Genomic DNA, 16152 nt, shown 5'->3' with positions numbered 1-16152 from the left:
CCAGCCTCTCAGCCATGTATAGATCAGCTGGGCCTTCTAGGTCCGCTCATTATGGCAGAAACTGTCTTATCTGGCATGGGACAGCTTCTGGATTCTTCTCACAGAGGGCACCCCTGTCGCTCCTCGGTACCAAAACCTTGCCATGTAAATCCACGACAGTTGGAACTAGATGAACTGTAAGGTCCCTTCCAACCCAAGCCATTCAATGATTCTATATGATTCTAGATAACAGTGAGTAATATTGCATTATATTTACAATGCAAACTGCATCTCAGAATGGTGGTAACCTATTCTTAGGTAATTGAATCACAAGGACAGTTCTTTTATTTCCATCAAAATCAATAATTGCTTTGCATCTTCCTTGGCAGTGCTCAAGCAATTTAAATTTTATATAAGGCAGATAGCCAAGAACCTTTATAAATTAATTAATATTCATGACTACATCTAAACTAGGCAGATGTACAAGGTACAAGTAGCCAGGTGATGGTAGCAGGGGGTCTGAAGGGCTCCACTGTGAGGAAAGGCCAGGGCTGCCCCGTGCTGGACACAGTTGCATCCAGATGACACTAATGGCCCTACCACAGAGCATGGCTGAGCCCAGTGGCCACACAGGGGGTGCCTCAAAGGAAACCTGTTTAAGAAAACTCCGGATTTTATGAGGAGGACAGAACAAAAAGAATGAGAAGCAACAGATAAAACACCAAGGTCATAGGAGGGTAGGTGCTCCAGGCACCAGAGCAGATATCCACCTGCAAGCCACAGAGGACCCCACACCAGAGCAGGTGGATATTACTGAAGGAACTGTGGCCTGTGGAGAGCCCATGCGAGAGCTAGGGACAAGCATGAGAGGGAAGACAAAGCACTGAGGAAGTTCAATGTACTGACACAAACTCCCAGTGTCCCCTGCACCTCTCAGGGAGGGAGCAGGGAGGAGTCTGGAATAAAGAATGAAGTTGGGCTTGGGAGACCAGGGAGGAAGGGTACTGTAATAATGTATGTCATCGTTCTGTTCCCCCCTCCCCCCCACCTGAATCTGTTTTAGTTGGTAGAAAATTAGTTTTCCCCTAGTCAAGTATTTTTTACCCATGACAATAATTGTAAGCAAATCTGTATCTCAAACCATGAACTCTCTCAAACTATTTTCTCCCCTTCTCCCACTGAGAAGGAGGAGTGAGCCTCTGGGTGGGCAGATAAGAAAGATAACCTTAGAAAATATGCATTTTTAAATATTATTTTAGAGCCTACCCATAAAAACAGGATCGCAGAAAATATAAAACAGTGCTTTCATTGACTTCAGTAGTCCTGTGCAATTTTAGAACATTCACCCAAGGGACTTTAAAAAAATTCCCCCCCCAAAAAACAAAAACAAAAACAAAAACAAAACTAGAGAATACCTGCTACAATAGTAAATACATAGTAAACTAATCTAGGCTAGTATTAAATTGGCTATTACTGATTCCAGTGGAAATCTACCCTCACCGTGATAAGGTTATTGACTTGAAAACACGTGAAGTTGGTAAATTAACTTTTTCTGAGCTTTCTGCGGCTGTTCCTAGGTTGCATCTGGCACATAATCCACATAGTTTACAGTCAACTCAGCTTTACATATACATATATTTATGGATATGCAATAAAAGTCTTTTGCATTCCAACTATTTGCAATTATTCATGTGAATCAAAGTTAAAATAGGTAGAGTTCAATTAATTATTTGGATACAATTTCTTTAGAAGATCTATTCAAACTATTCAGAATATAGTTTATTTATTACATCAAACTCTATACTGTATTTGAGTGAACTATCTCAAAGTTACTATTTCTATGTCTTAAATTGTATGGATAACCAATCCTTCAGATAAAATGGTGTATGTCAAAACTTCCCTACTTACACGTTTTAAGCAAAGCTGTTTTGACACAATTTCCTCCCAGTTTTTCTACTTCAGTTAATTAATTTCATTTCCATGTATAACCATGTAAGAATTATTCTCTGTGAAAGGTAAGAGACTTTCAGGCATCCCCAAAGCTGAATGCATTGCAAAGAAGGCAGATCTAGAAACATGCAATGGCTAATTTTATAGTACTCCTGCTAAATATCAGGGATGACTGTTTTTTCCCTTTATCATAGTACATACTTCAAAACTTCAGTGATTAGAATAAATTGATGTTGAAGTCTTGTGTGTCTTTTGCTTTGTATTATCTTCTTTGAAGGAAACCAGTCATTCTGAAACAACCAAAGTTATAGAACTATAATCTACAATCCAGAGAATTTAAGACTATCAAAGATCCTTGATCCTTTTAATTTAAGAGTTTACTGACACACATTCCTTAAGCTCACTTAACTCTCATGAAAATTAATTTAAAAAATTGATATGATGTCAAAGCCACTAAAATAAATCATCGAAGTGCCCTCATACACAGAGATCAGACAAGTTAAAGAAAATGCTCCAGACAATATAAGTGACTATATGACAGGAAAGGCTGAAGGCTATTGTAGCACAGAAGCTGAAACAGGATCAAGCAATGAACAAGCTATTGCAATATCAATAGAAATGACCTACATGCTCAGTGAACTACAATTTAGTTTAGTAATGTCAGGATAAGCACAAGATTTATTTATTTTTTTTTCATGGTTGGAAATTTCTTTATAGTTTGAAAATTATATTGAGGAATATTAGTTGTTTTATTAACAGTTCTGTAGCACATTTCTGGCTTCAGCTTACAATATTTCAGTTTTCTGCAGAGGATTTTCACCTCATTCAGACAAATTAGGTTGCTAATTATCATACCTGAAAGTTATGATAAGTTATGAAAGTTACAATAAGTTATGAAAGTTACTTATCTGACGGCTTTCTACCACTAGCTAGGCCACGATGATCCCAGCTAGGCAGAGAGCTCTCTCTAGAAAGTCTGTAGCCACCCAGACGGACTGCCCACTCAAAAATGCAGCAGTTCAGGTCTCTGGATGCAGGGAGTGCCAGAGCCTGCTGCTGCCATCTGAGGGAGGCAGAAATACCGTGTGCTTGAGGTGCAAGCAGGTGGATAACCTGGTCTGCCTGGATGCAGAACTCAAGGAGGAGGTGGAGAGGTTGAGGGCCATCAGGGAGTGCGAGAGGGAGATAGACTGGTGGAACAACTCCCTGCAAGGCCTGAAGGACAGGCACCGGAGTGAGACTCCCCAAATGGGGGTGGACCCCCTGCCCCTCTGGCTATCGGGCTGAGGGAGGGAACCCACGAGTAGAGGAGGAATGAAGACAGGTCCCTCCTTGACATTGCAGGAAACACCCCCCCTACCAGCCCCACCTTCCCAGGTGCCCTTATGCAACAGGTTTGAGGCCCTGGAGCTCGAGAAAGCGGTGGATGAGGGTGTGACAGAAAAGTTAACCAGGAAGCCTAGGGTGAGGAAGTCTGCTCCACGCCTCAAGACTGCTCCCACCAAGAAGGAGAGAAGGGTGATCGTCGTGGGTGACTCCCTTCTAAGGGGAACAGAGGGCCCTATTTATCGACCTGACCCTACCCGTAGGGAAGTCTGCTGCCTCCCTGGGGCCAGGGTAAGGGACGTTGTCAGAAAGCTTCCCAAACTTGGTTCGCCCCTCTGATTACTACCCACTACTGATAGTCCAGGCTGGCAGTGATACCATTGATGAGAGAAGCCTGAAGGCTATCAAACAGGACTTCAGAGGGGTGGGACGGTTAGTGGACGGAGCAGGAATACAGGTGGTGTTTTCGTCCATTCCTACAGTGGCAGGGAGGGGTTCAGAGAGGACATGAAAAGCCCACCTGATAAACACATGGCTCAGAGGCTGGTGCCAACACAGAAATTTTGGGTTCTTTGACCACGGGGCGCTTTACTCAGCACACGGCCTGATGGCCCCAGATGGGTCCCAACTGTCTCCAAGGGGAAGAGGGATGCTAGCCCAGGAGCTGGCAGGGCTCATTGAGAGGGCTTTAAACTAGGTAAGAAGGGGGACGAGGATGAAACAAAGCTTGTTAGAGGTGTGCCAGGGGGAACAGTGGCAAGGCTGGGGGAGAAGGCCCAGCTGAAGTGCATTTACACTAATGCACGCAGCATGGGCAACAAGGAGAAGGAGCTGGAAGCCATTGTGCAACATGCAGGTTATGACTTGGTTGCCATCATGGAAACGTGGTGGGACCACTCTCATGACTGGAGTGCTGCAATGTCTGGCTATAGGCTCTTCAGAAGGGACAGGCAGCACGGAAGGGGTGGTGGAGTGGCTCTCTATATTAGAGAGTGTTTTGACGTCGTCGAACTTGAGGCTGGGAATGACAAGGTGGAGTTGCTATGGGTTAGGATCAGCAGAAAGGCCAACAAGGGAAGCTTCCTGGTGGGGGTCTGTTATAGACCGCCAAACCAGGATGAGGAGATGAATGAGGAGTTCTACAGGCAGCTGGCAGAAGTTGCAAAATCGTCAGCGCTTGTTCTTGTGGGGGACTTTAACTGCCCAGACATATCCTGGAAACACAACACAGCCCAGAGAAAGCAGTCCAGGAGGTTTCTGGAGAGCGTGGAAGATAGCTTCCTGACGTAGCTGGTTGGCGAGCCTACCAGGGGAGGTGCCCCGCTAGACCTTCTGTTCACCAACAGAGAAGAACTGGTGGGAGACATGCTGGTCGGGGGCTGTCTTGGGCAGAGTGACCATGAAATGGTAGAGTTCTCGATACTTGGCAAAGTCAGGAAGGGGACCAGTAAACCAGTAAAACTGCTGTCTTGGACTTCTGGAGGGCTGACTTTGAGCTGTTCAGGACACTGGTTGGCAGAATCCCTTGGGAGGCAGTTCTGAAGGACAGAGGAGCCCAGGAAGGCTGGGCGCTCTTCAAGAAAGAAATCTTAGTGGCTCAGGAGCGGTCTGTCCCCATGTGCCCAAAGATGAGCCGGCGCAGAAGAAGACCGGCCTGGCTGAACGGACAGTTCTGGTTCGAGCTTAGGAGAAAAAAGAGGGTTTATAATCTTTGGAAAAGAGGGCGGGCCACTCAGGGGGACTACAAGGATGCTGCAAGGCGGTGCAGGGACAAAATCAGAAAGCCCAAAGCTCATCTGGAGCTCAATCTGGCTACTGCTGTTAAAGACAACAAAAAATGTTTTTATAAATACATCAGTACAAAAAGGAGGACTAAGGAGAATCTCCACCCTTTCCTGGATGCGGAGGGAAACTTAGATACCAGAGATGAGGAAAAAGCTGAGGTGCTTAATGCCTTCTTTGCCTCAGTCTATAGCAGCAAAACCAGTTGTTCTCTGGACGCCCGGTACCCTGAGCTGGTGGAAGGGGATGAGGAGCAGAATGTGGCCCCACAATCCACAAGGAAATGGTTGGTGACCTGCTACAGCATTTGGATGTACGCAAGTCGATGGGGCCGGATGGGATCCACCCGAGGGTACTGAGAGAACTGGTGGAGGAGCTGGCCAAGACGCTTTCCATCATTTATTGGCAGTCTTGGCTATTAGGGGAGGTCCCACTTGACTGGCGGCTAGCAAACATGACGCCCACCTACTAGAAGGGCCGGAGGGTAGACCCGGGGAACTATAGGCCTGTTAGTTTGACCTCAGTGCCAGGGAAGCTCATGGAGCAGATTATCTTGAGCGTCATCATGCGGCAGTTGCAGGGCAAGCAGGTGATCAGGCCCAGTCAGCATGGGTTGATGAACCTGATCTCCTTCTATGACAAGGTGACACACTTAGTGGATGAGGGAAAGGCTGTGGACGTGGTGTACCTTGACTTCAGTATGGCATTTGACACCGTTCCCCACAGCATTCTCCTCAGGAAACTGGCTGCTCATGGCTTGGACTGGCATACACTTTGTTGGGTTAAGAGCTGGCTGGATGGCCGGGTCCAGAGAGTTGTGGTGAATGGAGTCAAATCCAGTTGGAGGCCGGTCACTAGAGGAGTCCCCCAGGGCTTGGTACGGGGGCCAGTCCTCTTTAACATCTTCATCGATGATCTGTATGAGGGGATCAAGTGCACCCTCAGTAAGTTTGCAGACGACACCTAGTTAGGTGTGTGTGTTGATCTGCTCGAGGGTAGGAAGGCTCTGCAGGAAGACCTGGATAGGCTGGACCGATGGGCCAAGGCCAACTGTATGAGGTTCAACAAGGCCAAGTGCCGGGTCCTGCACCTGGGGCCCAACAACCCCAAACAGAGCTACAGGCTAGGAGATGTGTGGTTAGAAAGCTGCCTGTCAGAGAAGGACCTGGGAGTATTGGTTGACAGTCGGCTGAATATGAGCCAGCGGTGTGCTCAGGCGGCCAAGAAGGCCAGCAGCATCCTGGCTTGCATAAGAAACGGCATGGCCAGCAGGTCCAGGGAAGTGATTGTCCCCCTGTACTCAGCTCTGGTGAGGCCACACCTTGAGTACTGTGTTCAGTTTTGGGCCCCTCGCTACAAGAAGGACATGGAGGTGCTCGAGCGAGTCCAGAGAAGGGCTACAAGCGAAGGGTGAAGGGTCTGGAGAACAAGTCCTACAAGGAGCAGCTGAGGGAGCTGGGACTGTTTAGCCTGGAGAAGAGGAGGCTCAGGGGTGACCTTATTGCACTCTACAGGTACCTGAAAGGAGGCTGTAGCGAGGTGGCGGTTGGTCTATTCTCCCACATGCCTGGTGACAGGACGAGGGGGAATGGGCTAAAGTTGCACCAGGGGAGGTTTAGGTTGGATATTAGGAAGAAATTCTTTCCTGAACTGGTTGTTAGTCACTCGAATAGGCTGCCCAGGGAAGTGGTTGAGTCATCATCCCTGGAGGTCTTTAAAAGACGTTTAAATGTAGAGCTTAGGGATATGGTTTAGTGGAAGATTTGTTAGCATTAGGTCAGAGGTTGGACTCGGTGATCTTGGAGGTCTCTTCCAACCTAGACTATTCTGTGATTCCGCGATTCTGTTAATGTTAATGTTTTACTCTTCTCGCAGACTACAAGGCACATTATTTCCACTACCTTTACTTTAGCACTCTAGCAAGAAAATATATTCTCCCAGCATTTTTAATCATGGAAAATGTAAATAATTTGGGCTTTGGGAAATACAGAAATTCAGTGATCCACAGAGTGATAGTTAGCCTTTTGACTGTTCATGAGAGGCATCTGCTGAGAATGACATGTTACCTATTTACAGAGGAACAGTTTCCCACACATAAACACGTGTTGCCATTTGCCATGTTTAAGGGTACCTCAGACCCTTTGAACTAGCGGTAGTCCACGTTGAACTACGACCAGACAAGTATGTGATATCTGGAGGCCAGGCAGACTGCACTGGAGGAACTTAAATCACCCTAGATTTTTATTTATTTATTTATTTATTTATTTCTTAAATCACCCTAAATCATGTTTACTTAGGAGCAACTGAATTGATCCCACTTGAAAACTTCTAATTCGTCCTCTAAAAACATGTTTCATGTTCATTAGTATTAGCAATATTGTGTTTTTAAGGTTTACAAAAAGAAGCCATTTGACCCTGTATCTTTCTTTAGAAAGAAGCAGCTTTAAATCCTATCCTCTGCCACTGCCCTCACAGGTTAAATCAGCTCCAGGTTCAGACACTTTAATTTTAGTTGTCTACAACAGAGGAGTAAGATTCAGCTCAGTAATGAAGACACATAAGCATTGGTGTCTATGTATTAGCTGTCTAAGTCCATATTAAAGTCAGTGTAGAATAGCTGAGTAGTTAATAGAGCAATTCCAAGGACAAAATAATAATAATACATAAATAAAAAATATAATAATAATAATAAATTATGAATTGAAAATCTTTCTGTGTTCCCTGGGGTGGGAACACAGATTACCATCTCATGTAGACACCTGGGGTCATCTATATCAGTGCACTGTGATGGCCTGCTGTCCCAAGGGCAAGGTGCCATGGGCAGTCATAGTAGGCCCTCCCCAGGAGGGCCCCGTTCCACAGCACCCAGCAGGGCCAGGCTGAGCTGTGGATGGTGACCAGGGCCAGCTCAGAATCCAGTGACCACCTGGTAAGGCCATGGTGACAGGGCAGTGCAAAGGTTCGGGCATGTAGTCATGCCTGGAAACATGATCAGTAGGACCCATGTCCAGAGACAGGCATGTAGATGCAAAATGAATCAAAAGGGCATCAGGCACAAGAATCAGCTTAAAAGCTGCTCCAAACAAAAGACGGAGAGCCCCACTGGGGCTTCTTAGAATCATAGAAACCACAAGGGACCCACAAGGATCATTGAGTCCGACTCCCGGATCCGCAGAGGACCATCCAAAAAATCAGACCATGTATCATCTGGGCTTCTTTCCCTTTATCACAGAGAAGATTTGCAATTTATCTGAGCTGGAACAAACAATTAAATGATGATATTACTTACTTTATCCATATCTCACCAGAACTATATTGTTTGAAAAAAAAAAAAGTATATTTTTTTCATATTTTGGTTTAAATATTTGCCTGAAAATTGTTAAAGTACTATATAATTATATATAATAAGACATGTTTTGCATTTTAATGTAAACTGTAACTTGCTTTTGATTTTCTATATTTTCATAAGTTGTTGGCCTTTGATTTGGGAATAATGTAATGTGACAACATAGCCACCAGCAATGCCAAGCTAAACTAGCAGTTTCAAATGGTACAGTATTTTGCAAAACATGTTTAAAAATGCATGCAAAGGTTGAGACACACTATGCCAAGTTTTACTGCTTTTAATCAAGCTGCAGTGAGCCAAAGTGGCTTTCTATGCCTGTATGACAGAGTGCCATATTGCCCATCACATCTCTTCATGCATGTATGTATAAGGTAGAAATGTCTTGTTCCCCAGCCATTAATAAAGGGAAGATGGCCATTTCAAAATTTTAATCTTCAAGATCTTCATAATTTATGAACTTCATTTGCTAACCCAGCAATCACTTGTGGATCCCATCTGGTGCCATGGTCACAAATGGCCTTGACAGCAGCAGGTGCATGGAACAACATGTGGTAGTTAGTGGTGCTGGTGCCCAACACAGACACATTCTCTCTTTTCTTCCCAAGATAATAAGCTTAGTGATTCCTAGTGCAGCTGTGAGATACAGATTATCATGCACCTAATGCTTTCTTCTCATGTTCCTCAAATGCCAAAAAGAAGAAAGTTGGTATGGCTTATATAATGTTGCTACTATCCTGCAACACTGAAGTCCTCTGTTCTGAGTGGCTACAAGCGTGCTATCTTATCAGCATGTCACAAGAGTGTTAAATACCTATTTCCATTAGTTCTACACAAAGGAGCTTCTGCTTGGGTGAGGATTTAGCCCTGAAATGTATGATTTAGTCTTACCAGTAAATGTGTAGTATATTCAATATCTTCTTAGAATCAAAGTTAAGTGAACATATTGATGAAACAAAAAGTCCTCTACCTTTTCTACTGCTGACAAATGTTAGTAAAACTGCTGTTGATATTTCTGAGAAAAATATGGATTAAAAATATAAATATTCATAAAGTTCAATATTGGATGTTGCTGTATTGTGTCTTAATTCAAAATTCACTGATATTAAGTAGGAAAATTCCATTATGTCTTGAAATGAACATTTGTAATAATAATAATAAAAAAGATAGTTCACATGATTAGGGTGAAAAATAATAATATCAACTCAGCTGATTGGATGGTAGCTCGTTTCTTTATCAGACTATAAATGTTCAATACCAGTAGCACTATTGTTCTGGCACATATTTACTTTCATTCAACAACAACAACAACAAAATAGATCTGCTTTTGTAGTGGTTTTACGTGGCAAGGTTTTGGTACTGGGTGGCTGCAGGGGTGACCTCTGTGAGAAGAGTCCAGAGTGTGAGAAGAGTCCCATGTTAGATACAGACCAGTTCCTGCTGGCTCCAAAGGGACCCACTGTTGCACAGAACTGACAGAAAGTTAGGTTTATTCCTCTGTGAGAGCAGGTTAAAGAAAATGAAAAAAATGCTGCGGAACAGCAGCTGGGAGAGTGAGGAGTGAGAAACAGCCTGGCAGACCCAAAGATCAGTGCAGGAGGAGGGCAGGAGGTGCTCCAGGCACGGACCAGCACTTCCCCTGCAGCCTGTGGAGAGGCCCCTGGTGGAGCAGGCTGTCCCCCTGCAGCCCATGGGGCCCACATGGAGCAGATCTCCAAGCTGCAGCCCGTGGAGGAGCCCCTGGTGAAGCAGGTGGATGTGGCCTGGAGGAGGCTGCGGCCCATGGGGAGCCCCCGCAGGAGCAGGCCCTGGGCCAGAGCTGCAGCCTGTGGAGAGGAGCCCACACAAGAGCAGGGGTCTGGGGGGAGCTGCTGCCCGTGGGGGACCCGTGATGGAGCAGTTTGCTCCTGATGGATGGACCCCATGGTACGGAGCCATGTGGGAGCAGTTCTTGAAGAGCTGCTGCCTGTGGGCAGCCCCCGCAGGCTCAGTTGGGGAAGGACGGCATCCCATGGGAGGGACCCCACGTGGAGCAGGGGAAGAGAGCAATCGTGAAGGAGCCGTGGTGCAGGCTAAAATCAGCAGAGGGTCTACATCATAAGAAAATGATGCTATGCTTTTGATAGTTTTGAAAGGGATATTCAACTAGCTATAGTGAACCAGCATTGTTATAGGATTTTTGTGATTCTACACTGTCCCTTCAAACTCATTAACATAACTAAAACTAGGATTTATTCAGTGCTACTCAAGTTGTTTCAAAAGGGCTTATTATGTGCTTTTCCCCTTGGAGTATTAATTTACCCATTCAACACATCAGAGCTACACACTGCGATTGGGGGGGGGGGGGGGGGTAAGGGGGTTTAGGGGGGCGGGGTCTTAAAAGCATTACCACCGCAATTGCTTCTAGAAAACAGACATCCTTTCCATCTGCTTAAAGCAACACAAATAGATCACCATATTGGATAAATTCACAAGTACTGATGACAATTTGTATTCTAAGAGTAAAATTTAAATAATGAGTTAATTAAGAGATACTATGGTTCCTTTGCAGGCACATTACTAATAATCAGCTAGTGTCCTGCATTACTGCTGTTCATTTTTTGGTTTATAGCTGCACAAAGTACAGAGCAGCAGAGGCAAAGGGCTGTAGACTGACCACAGCCCCCATTTCCCTGCTCCCCTGCGCTACTCAGGGGGAGGAGGTGGACGAGTGTGGTTGGGGGGAAGGTGTTTTTAGTTTTCTTTTCTTTTTTTTTTTTTTTTTTCTCACTTCTCTAGCTTGTTAGTAATAGTCAAAAAGTTTTACTAATCTCCCTGCTCTGAGTCTTTTTTTGCCTGTGATGATGCTTGGTGGTTGATTTCCCTGTCCTTATCTCAACCCTTGAACCCTTTTCATCATATTTTCTCCCTCTTTCCTTCTGAGGAAGGGGAGTGAGAGAGCAGCTGTTTTTTTTTTTTTCTTTTTTTCTTTTTTTTTTTTTCTTTTTCTTTTTTTCTTTTTTTCTTTTTGGGGGGGTTGAGGGGAATAAATCCAGAAAGCCTATTTTCAGTGGTTGAAAACCAAAGACTTCAGCTTTGGGTTGTTTTCCAGACTTTCATTGCTGCAAAATTTGCAGGAAATCAAAGTTATTTGTCTGTTACCACTAACAATTATTTCTATAAAGTTTCATTTTTTGTGCTATTAGCACTACATCCAGAGAAAATAGAATGATTAGAAATTTTAGAAAAAAAAAATAATTTTAGCCTCACATACCTATCCATGAGGATACATTATTTATGAAATGATTCTCCAAAGCAATGACTATGTAGGAAGTCTCAGTAAAATATATGTATATGTAAAATCACAACTCACAGAAGGCAGGCCATCAAGATTACTGGGTATCCTACTAGTTCCTTTGAAAGCCTATGTGCATGTATGTGTGTATAAAAATATATTTTCTTCATAGATTAGTTGCTTTACCAAATTATTGTTACTAATAGTAGTAAAGGTGTGTGTGTGTTTGTGTTTCTTTCTGTCTGTGTATGTTTATGCATGTCTGCACTAAGACCTCAGTTCAAGAAAATCTAAGAACCATGGCTGATGGTTTAAGCATCACTTAAGGATCAGATAGTCCCTCTGTGCTCGAAGATGAAGACACAGTGTGTGACTGGCTTCAAGCTACTCCAAACAGTGAAGAGTTAAAGGGCAAAATATTGCTAAAATGTTTTTTTCTCTCTCTCTATATGTATATATAATTAAAGTTATCTTCTCTAAAGCTTCCAATAAGGAGTTGTGTTTATATATGTGTATTGGAACATTAACGTGGACAAGGATTAATAGTTTTAAACTAAAAGAGAGAAGATTTAGATTAGATATTAGGAATAAAAATCTTTAATATGACGGTGATAATGCAGTGTAATAGATTGTGCAGAGAAGGTGTGGATGCCTCATTCCTGGAAGTGTTCAAGACCAGGCTGCACATATATCCCTAGGCAAGCTGAAGCCAGGGTAGTATCCCTGCCTATGGCAGAGAGGCTGAAACTAGATGGGTCTCTTAGGTCTCTTCCAATCCAATCCATTCCGTAATTCTATGACTCTTTGAAGATTGCATACTTGAAGTTATGTTAGAATGTGTTTTCCAACTGTTACCAAATAAATAGCCAAATAGATTTCACGGAGAACTAGCCTTGGGTTTTAGATATTTAGAGAGTTTTGTTGTTGTTGTTGTTTTTGTTGTTTTTCTACTATGTATCTATAGTGTGTAAGAGTCTGAGTTTGATTATTCCATTTCTATGTCTTCACTAATAAACACATGTGACTTTATAAGAAAGATGGTCTAAACTACAAGCAAAAGTCCATATGCATGCTGAAACTCATTTGATTCATAAAATGTTGTTAAAAGATCAGAGGTGTCAAGAGAAGAGAGTGGAATCTCAAACTTCTACACATACAGATTTCAGCAGAAAAAAAAAAAAGAAAAAAAAAAAGAAAAAAAAATAAATTAAACCTCCATTGATTGTTAAGAAGCTTTAACCTGGATGTAGGTAAAGATCATAAATAATGGTGAGAGCAGGAAGCTTGAAGAAATGAGTGTTAATGATTTCCACTGGAAGTGGCACCAAGAGAGTGTGCTATGCACACGCTACTTGAAATTTTGATTCAAACTTAACCAGTACTTTTACGCTTAATCCTTACAGCAAAATATTGGGACAGTTGCTGATGTAGACGGATTTGTTACTTAAACTTTGTATAAATGTACTTTATCTTGAAAGTAGAAATAATTGACTAATCTGTCAGGAAAATCTATTTAAAACCAGACTGTGACATTTAGCTGCTCTTTCAGCTGGAAGTGGAAACACACTCTGCTGATGTGAGAACATAGAGCAATTGTGCCCCTGTAAATTCTACATAATTGGGGCCATAGTCTGTATGTGGGTTGTTTTGAAATTGCTACATCACTAATCAGAAGTAGCAATTGGTTGGGTCTTGAAAGGTCAAAAACATTTCACATGAAATTCTCAATCTCTTTGTTCAGAAGAGAACTAAAACATGCCCATAACTCTGCAGGTTTCTGGTTTAGTCTTCTCTTTCAGTCCAATTGCTTTCCAAGCAAACCTTTGCATGCTGGAAAATCTCAGTCAGGAAGGGATGTTACAATCTAGCATTATGTTTAGATCCTGCAAGATACATTCACTCAGATGATAAACCACAATAAATGCACAAAGCACTGTTTGGAAAAAAAAAAAATAGCATTACTAATCAAATAAAGCAGAAAACCAAGGCCACGTTATATAAATCTCTATACGTATGTATTATTTTTGGTTGTGAGTCTAACCCTATTATCCTTTCTGCAGAACACATCACTGCCCCTGGGAGAAGGATAGCAATAGAAATGTGACACAGTTTAAAGGACATAAGAAAAGATGAGGGATTGTAAGTCCATGCCCTGTAAGAAATTTATTTTGTGACCTAAAACAGCCACTTAGAGCTAAATACTTAAAGGTACTTGGGCATTGCAACATGCAGATTTCACAGAGTTTAATATCTATGGCAGAGGATTAACCACTAAACGACAGGATGTTGGCAGTATGTCAGCAGCATCACCTTTTTTTTTTTTTTTTTTTTTTTTTTCACAGGGAATTTCTTTCTTTGGGAGAGTTGAATGTTTCTATTATCGAGTATCCTACTTCCAGTTCCCTTGCATATAGACTCACAAAAAATGAAGAGAAGCACTGAGAACCTGCCAAGAAAAAAACAAACAACCACCACCACCACCACCAACAAAATGGAAGACAGAAGCAGTTTATGCTGCCTGTACCCTGTCTGTTTCTGAGCAGTGCCTTCAAAAGGACAAGACTGGGCTAGTCAATCATTCTATTATTGACAGCAGCAATGACAAAATTTTCAGAGAGGCTTTCTATGCATGAGCACTAATGTCACTGCATCTCTAAGGTAAATTTGACCCTAATCAGGTATGCAGTTCTTACTGCCAGTAAGTGTGGAGAGTCTACTCAAGTAGGTGAAAAAGGACATCAACATTCAACCTTCTTCTTCCAGGGCTGGAGAGATATGTGTGCCTCTTTATAAAAATCAGAGTATCATTAATTCAAGAGAACCTCAACTATTAAATCAGACATATCATGTTTCTTGAAAATGCATGAAGAGAGATAGTAGCCATTCACATTCTTCAGCTGTCTTTTTTTTTGCACCAAAAAGATAGCACCATTTTGTGCTATCTTTTTATTTTTGTTTGTTTTGTTTGTATCTCAATTTGTAGAGATTATATATAAATATATATATTTATATACATAAAAGTTCTCAGGCATCCTTTTTAACCTTTGGCCTTTTTTTTCATATATATCTTAATAAGAATTAGGAAACTAAAACAGAGATCTTCACAATACCACTGAATAAAGAACTTCCCGTGGTTGCTGGACATTAATTGTGGGAACTTAACTTGGTTTTTCAAGTATCTGGTTGAAAATTAACCTCCTTCAGTTAAGCTTCCTAATCTTTGGCCTGAAGACCACATTAGCTGCCCAGATAACCTGTGAACTATTTTACTGTTGCAACACTCAATAAAAAGAACTTATTTTTTTACAGGGACTGGAAATTACTGGCCTTCTGAAAAGAACTGAAGTTAAGGTTTTGTTGAGGAGAGGGGTGGGGTGGAAGTTCCAACTGCCTGGGGTGGAAGTTCTTCTGATGTATTTGTCTTCTCTTTGCTAGCTGCATGTTTGACTTTTTTATCCCTTTTTATTTTGACCCACGAGGATAAATAAGTGAAAAGTCATGAAATGCCCAGATGGGACTTTGAATAGAAAAAATAAAATAATAAAAATACTGATGGAACTTATGGACATAGGTTACACAATCAGCTAATGGTATAATTATAATTGAAAACAAGTCTTAATGTGTACAAGAACATTCCCAGTAATCAGTGTAGAAGCTATAGATCATACATTTGACCAACAGTATGGTCAAGTCAGCATGCAAAAAAAAAAAAGAAAAAAAAAATTACAAAAATTGCTATTCAAGAAATTACATATGAATTATAATGTCATGAAAGAAGCAGCCCAGCAGGCAAAAGGATGGTGCTAATCTCAATTTGTTAACTGAAGCAAGTGAATAATAGATTGTGGTAGGGAAAGCTACACAGGGGAACTACAGTTCCCTGAGACTTGCCCACCACAGTAAGCCAGCAGAGCTGAGCCAGCCAGTGGGAAAGCAACTCCCAGTCTCACCAGCCTCAGGGTCAGCCCCTTGGCATCTCCTGGACATCAGTGCATCCTTCTCCCTGCTCCTCTGCCTCCACATGCTGCCAAGCAGCCATATAATCATGTCTCCCCCATCTCCCTTAGTGGCATTTTATCACCAAACGCTGGCTCATGCTGCCATGGATGGTTGCACAGTGACTTCCCAGAAGTTTCAGGTATTGCTTTCCTGTAACTTGTCTTGTTACTCCCTTGCCCATCCCAAGGCTCATGACATTCAGGTCGCCCTTGCATTGCTGTCAGCAACTATTTGTATCACTCAGTCACCTACTGATCAGGGCAAGGCTGTGACAAACTCATGTAACACGGTACAATGAAGAGAAGAAATTAACAAAAATGCAGAGAGCAATTGCTTAATGAGATAGTTTTGTCTTTTGGGGTTCTGCTTTATTCAGCCTCAGCCATGAAGAAAAAAAAAAAAAGAAAAAGAAAAAAGAAAAAGAAAAAAGAAGGGAAAGCAAGTTTGTTTTGTTTCTTTTGGGACTAATTTCATTTTTCAACATGTAAGGAAGTGGCCT

At 42.4% G+C, this 16152-nt stretch overlaps 1 long non-coding RNA gene across 1 annotated transcript in view; it reads right to left on the bottom strand.

Moving 5' to 3' along the window:
* LOC118177081 overlaps positions 1-15215 on the bottom strand; it is a 33445-nt gene extending 18230 nt beyond the window's left edge. The window contains exon 1 of the long non-coding RNA XR_004755673.1: positions 15205-15215. This is a non-coding gene — a long non-coding RNA (uncharacterized LOC118177081). The remainder of the gene's footprint in view (positions 1-15204) is intronic.
* Between the last annotated feature and the right edge of the window lie 937 nt (positions 15216-16152).

Source organism: Oxyura jamaicensis, chromosome 1, assembly GCF_011077185.1.
Source record: "Oxyura jamaicensis isolate SHBP4307 breed ruddy duck chromosome 1, BPBGC_Ojam_1.0, whole genome shotgun sequence".
Classification (NCBI taxonomy): Eukaryota; Metazoa; Chordata; class Aves; order Anseriformes; family Anatidae; genus Oxyura; species Oxyura jamaicensis.
Note: the sequence above shows the minus strand (reverse complement) of the source record. Positions and strands in the feature narration are given on the sequence as shown.